Source organism: Trichoplusia ni, chromosome 12 (genome assembly GCF_003590095.1).
Source record: "Trichoplusia ni isolate ovarian cell line Hi5 chromosome 12, tn1, whole genome shotgun sequence".
In the NCBI taxonomy this organism is placed as follows: domain Eukaryota; kingdom Metazoa; phylum Arthropoda; class Insecta; order Lepidoptera; family Noctuidae; genus Trichoplusia; species Trichoplusia ni.
In genome coordinates this window covers 1,077,962-1,084,599 of record NC_039489.1, presented here as the reverse complement: position 1 = coordinate 1,084,599, position 6,638 = coordinate 1,077,962, and positions in this window count along the sequence as shown.

Sequence of the window (6,638 nt, the reverse complement as noted above, 5' to 3'; positions counted from 1 at the left end):
TCAGTCCTACTTCTGTCCAGCATCATCGAACCGTGATCCTATAAATTAACGCTCTCGGCAGAGACGTATGTCAGTATGTCATGTCTAATTCATACATGTACCACTTCTTGGGTTGGCTGCCACTTGTTGGCTCTTGTTATGTTGTAACCATCATCCAGCCATCATGATCCATAAAAATAACTTAAGAAAAGATTAGTAGACATAAGTAAAATCAATCGAATACTAAAATACGGTCTTAGTATTTTAATACTGAAATGTGGTCACCCTAAAATTACTTCTGCCAGTAAAATAGGCTCAATGTTACTACACTAACATTATGTGTTCCTGGAACATAATTACCTTAAATTGTATAACTTCAATCGTATTTTAGAAGAGTAATTATGCAAACTATATCGAGGTGAAAGTTCTAACTTCATTAAAATGTATGGGCGAAGTAAACTATCGATTTCTCGTTTGGCTGCCTTCATGGACGTATGACCATTTCAAAAAGTTCTATCGCCTCTTTAAATTTCTTTCAACGATCTGGGGTTGTTTGTTCAATACTAAGAGTATTTTTTTTAAATGGGACTAGCCCGCCACACATGCCCGTCATTGCAACTCCTGTAAGCCAGGATCTACAATGAAACCAACGAAAACCACCGAAACACTTAAGTGTGTCCCAGGGGAATAATTAACTGCCTTGGAACCCACAACTAAATTAATCAGAAATAGTAATCAGGAGGAGTAAGAAAAAGCACTTAGAGTATTGCTCTCTGTTTTAGACCCGCACAATGTCATTTACTTATTTCACAGGGGTATCGCAAACCTTCAAGTTACATGCATAAGACACCCAGACTCAGTACAAGCTTTCGTGGATTATACGAATGCTTATACTACTGCGCACTTAACTATATACCACTCCGAGCAGGGTACCTAAATGTATCATCATTATTAGCCTTTGACAACCCAAAGTTAGGTAGGTATAGATCCCCCTTTTTATGTATGACAATTTTGAGTTCTGTGCCAGACACATCCAGATTTGACCTCATTTTGTTGAATTAGGAAATAGTCCTGAGAGAAGGTATTTTATTATCCTAGGTCTACGCTATTAATATTTTCAAGGATGGCAATTTAAGTCCCAATACCAATGGACTAACTATGAGAAAGTGTTTAATAGTATAATATACCACAACTTTCACACAGCGCCATCTACTACATCTCAAATTAAGCAAAGCTTGTATTATGAAAACAAGACAACTCATAATATAAATATATTACCTAAGTCACGGAACAAATGATTTTTTTCATCACTCAAACATTTTTCCTGAGTAGGAATCAAACCCACGACTCCGAACCCTCCGGTATACCAGTCAGGACCACTTACCACCAGAACAACAGGAAGTTTTTAAGCAGTTACAACCTGCTGGGAGTTGCTATGAGAGTTCATAGTGGTTTATACGTGATGCAAATAGCACACAATAATAAGCTTCACTGAATTGCGCCATTATTTAGCTGGTATCTATGCAATCAGTCGAACACGAAGCATACTCATAGATTTAAGTGGTATTTAGTTTTAAATATTAATAGAAACAATGGCTATTTGGGCATGATGCCAAAACGCGGGTACATAAACAGCGGATTTTAATTAAATGTAGTCCAACACGACCGTAAGTTTTAATAGTTTTTACTGCCCATTAGAGCTGTGTTTGATATTATCACTCATGTTCTATTGCGTTATGACAGTATCATTAAGTGTTGACGTCATAGTTTCATTACAGTAAAAAGAATGACTAAGTTTCTATTTCTCCACACGGCAAGAGACACAAAAGATATAATGTAACAACCGTATCTACTTGAAGAAATAATTTATCTGCCCCAAAAACTACAAGGACATTAATGTAAAAAAGCGATTCCATTCCATTTGGATCTTTGGGAATAAAAATACTGTTAGTATAATAAGTTATTCCAGTGCAAATAAAGAATTTTATTCGTACAAAATAATTCACAGACGGCTGTAAAACTTTACAATCAAACAAACTCATTTTTCGTTTTAAATTAACATTCCATGGAGTCCATACGTCTCCAGAATGTGAGACAACATAAATTGTGTGTTAACATGACCGTAGACCCAAAACTTCGGAATACGAATAAATGAAATCGACTCAACAAATATCTTGACAAGAAGTTGTATTAAACAAGTTATTTTGCTGACGGTACTGAGATACACATTCCAAGGCACTCACGCATTCCTCCCGCAATTCTATTAAGTTCTCACTCGTTATCCGAAAGGGATGTAGTTTATTATGCTGACTCTACTCAGTACTTATCTAGAGTTGAGAACATTTTTGTTAACATACTTTTAGCTGAGGGGATTCTTATTTCATATATATCAAAGTTTATTATAGTTACATTTTGGGAGGAGTAGAAATATTTTTGTGAAATATATTTTTGTTTGGACGTGATGTGACTAGTTATTTTTGCTTTGCTTTCAAAGATCTGCAAGTATGTTAAGGGTAATGTGTGTTGAGCTATAGAGAAGGCTGTATTCGAATAAAAATAAAAAAAAGTTGAAAGAGAATTCACACTGTGGATTAATTTGTTGATCTCTCGCCTAATAAACGGAATAAAGAATTACTTGATGGTTTAAGCCGGTAAAGCCAATTACAACGTTTTATTTTATTTATTCACTACTTATAGCTTAATAATAAATAGATGCAAAGCAGCAGCTGGACCTGTTGATTTGTCTTTTCTTAGTCCCATACAATATCTATTAGAGTTCTGGTCAAGACTGGGCGTCTTGACCAGAACTCTAAATATTATGATTTTACGAGTAGGTAGGCCATCCAGGTTCACTTTTTGTGATCCTATAAAAATAATGTTGTTCATTCCTTTATTTGAGAACTATTTCAATGAAAGTTCCAGCATGAAATTCAGATCTTTGTAATTTACAATGCGAAATAAATTCGAGTGTTACAGGGATGTTATTTTCACGTCAGACTATCAGAAGTATTGTGTTGTTTTATTTAAGCAAAAAACTATTAGCTTTTTTTATTTCTATTAAATACTTTTATGTAATATCGTGCGTATTTTGGTATAGAAAATAAAGTATTGTATTACGCTTAACCTGTTTTTGTTTTAATATTTGCTGTCATAGAGGTCAATAGAAATACATCATCAGTGAAAAATCCAACTGTATAGCTTTAGTTCATGAGGTACGTCCTGGTGACAGACGGACAGTCTGGTAGACGCAAAGAGCAGAGCCATATTTATAGAGTTATTTTCTATACTATGGGTAAAGAACCTTACAAAAAATCTTTTATTTTCAAAGGTTACAGAAATTGTTTGCCATGTTAAAAAAAATGTTTTAGTATAATCATCTTCAAAAAGAATACAAATTGGAAAAATAAATTTTAAGGCTCAAATAACTTCAACTATCGCAACAGAAGGCAGGTTTAACAAAACTTTTTGACTTAAACTAAAAGTTCCCATTCCCAGACTATACTCGGGACAATTCAATGGAACTTTGAATAATATTTCTAAGTTTGAAATTCCAAACACCAAGTAGACGAATCGTTCTTGTTTTGTTAACTAGAAATATGAATTTTACATGCTATACCATCTGTCAAAGGTCAGAACTTTTCGAGATCTGCAAAATTTTTCTAAAGCGAATATCTAGAATCTAAAAGCCTTCTACAATTTTGTCTTGGTTCCCGCTGTGGACGAAAAGCGATTGCATTCACGATATAAAGTGGATAGCGTTTTCCATAATGGCTCTGGCTTCCCATTTTGTCGGAAAAGGCTTAGCTGTCCACGATGAAGTACCTTTTTATGTATTGTAGCCATAACTTCGTTGTCCTTATTTACTACAAATATCAACACAGATAATGTAGATTTATGACATCATTTGGAGTGAAAGAAATAGAGGTGACTCTATCAATACCTGATACTAAAAAGGAAATATCATAAATGTCATTTCTATACTAATATATAAAGCTGAAGAGTTTATTTGTTTGTTTGTTTGAACGCGATAATCTCAGGAATTACTGGTTCAAATTGAAAAATTGTTTTTGTGTTGAATAGACCATTCATTGAGGAAGGTTTTAGGCTATAAACCATCACGCTGTGACTAACAGGAGTAAAGATACAATGGAAAATGTGGAAAAAAACAGGGCAGATATAAATCATAACTTATATCTTCTAACCACGCGGACGAAGTCGCGGGTAACAGCTAGTTATTTATACATTCTGACACTTGTATTTCTTAAAAGAAGTTGAAGCAAAAGTAAGAAAAAGAGGAAAAAAAGTCTTCCCCGCGATGGCTCTGTGCAAATAGGGCAAAGAAAAAATAATCTGACAAATATGTATCTCCCTGAAATATTTTATCAATTGGGAATTGCAATGCAAAACTAGTATTTTTATTACTCTACATATAGTGGCTCTAGTAATACATCTTCTGTGAAAATTTTAACTGACGATTTTATAGAACAGTTTCTTGCGACATAGAGCTCAATATTATGTCTTGCCTATTAACATTACAATGCCTAAGTAAAATTACTCTTAAAATAGATTCCAAAAAGAAAAGTGTAGAAACTGATACCAAAAGACATTTGTAACATCTCATTCTATAATTTAGGTTAAGTACTTAAATTTTGAGCAACTTTTATAGAACCATAATTATTGTTAATTATCTTATTAAGCACCAATTATTTTCAAACAAAATAAGCTATTATAAAAAAGAAACATAAATATAACTACAACATTATATTGATTTATATCCACTGGTTCAACCGCGTCACTGTAAAGCCTCTGTTGTATTTCATATAACAATAAACCCATCATTATAATGTACAAGTAAATAATATTCAAGGAAAATAAAGAATATTTCCTAAGTAAACTGCTAGGCATAATACAGACTTTTTTCATTTTACTACCTTCATTAATTTATTCGTAGAATATTTAATGGCGTGCCTTTAAAAAGCTAATGAAAAACATTTCGTTGCTTATTCAAATAAGGCATTAAGTAGGCATAAACAAAATGCGCGTTTTGTTTGAGCATTATTCAAATATCGACGTAAAAGAAAGCATTGAAGCGTAGAAGAAATTATGCATCAGAGAAACGAAAATTTGGCAGCCTCTTACAAATTAATTAATTAGTATATTATTATAAGAAACTTTGGGAAATTGTAATGTAGAGTGTAAAAAATCTTTTACTAATAGTAAGCTGACTTAACCCGAAAAATAACGCTTACGCTCGAAAACCGCAAATAAAAACACATTTTTATCGATTACTTAATTGCATCACCTTACTAGATAACCAAAAAGGATGCACTTATGTTTACGCACCATTATTCTAAGGATTTTCTTCCGTAGCAGTTCAAGAAAACACAAACACAACCCATTGTGATAGGTTAGTAAACACGATGGCAAAGCTCTAGATCAAGTCGAACCGCAAAAACGTACAAAAAGCAAGTACCTACATCCTCGGAATCCTTAGAATTTCAATATGACTCCTCCATTTACATGCGAATAACACAGACCCCTATCACACCGGAGCGTAATATATTTTACAGTCGGAAAATATTTTTAAGCAAAGGACCTATAATAGTTCCTTGTGGTACACCACTATATAAGTGTTACGTCAAGTGTATTTTACTTATGTTTCAGTAATGGTTTACATGTTATTTTGAAATTCATGTGTATAAATGATATGACTTGATATTAAAATCTTTTAGAAGAAAGATAAAATTTTCTATCAAGTAAAAAGTTTTGTATGTGATGGTATCGTAAGCTTGTTCGTGTTATGACGTATTTTGAAATAAAAATATAGAAAATAAAATAATTAAAACATAAGTCAGCTATTTCATGGTAAATTGCGAATTTAGATTCTTTTTTTACAGCTGTCAGAGTTTTGAGTATGATATTTATGAATTTAAGGTTCTAACGTGGACAATGGTCTGAAAACAAAAGCTGTACGTCATTTTCCTGTATTACGATCCGGTATTATTTGTAGTCACCTTCGAGCCCAGCGCAAGGAAATCCCAAAAGACTAGCGGGTTATGTGCAATCCGTCCCGACTTATATACCAGCTTTTTATTTTCAAGCTAGCTAAATGTAGGAAAAGGTTTGCAGTACATGGAGTACGAAAGAAAATTGAATTAAGTCGATCAAGGAAATTCATACATCTGTGTGCGGTTCCTTATTTTGCTTGCAAATATTTTCATTTACATCTGCATAGTATTTGAAGAATTTGTTCCAGTTTGTTGTGAAATTTACTTGATGAAATGCCGTAATGTAATTCACTAGTCACGTACCGTATTTGGAAGAAAAGTTTCTTTTTGTATGTCTGTCACATTTGACGTGGGTGGCTGAAGAGTCGTGCGGGGTGTTTCCAATTAGTTCTAGACGACACCGGTTCGTATTTTTCCGAGGGTAGGTATAGACCGAAAGTGTTGATTGACACATTCGACAGTCGGTAGCTTACCTCACTTCCACATTCGCCTGAATAAACTTTATCGAACCTTTTGTTGCTCAATTCATGATATAAAATCAAATATTGAGTGATACGTATTTATACGAAATATGTAAGTATAGGATTGTTCTACTTTGAGTCTTAAGGTTTAACCTTGAAGTTTATTGCTTGTCGCTTATTAATGAGTTTA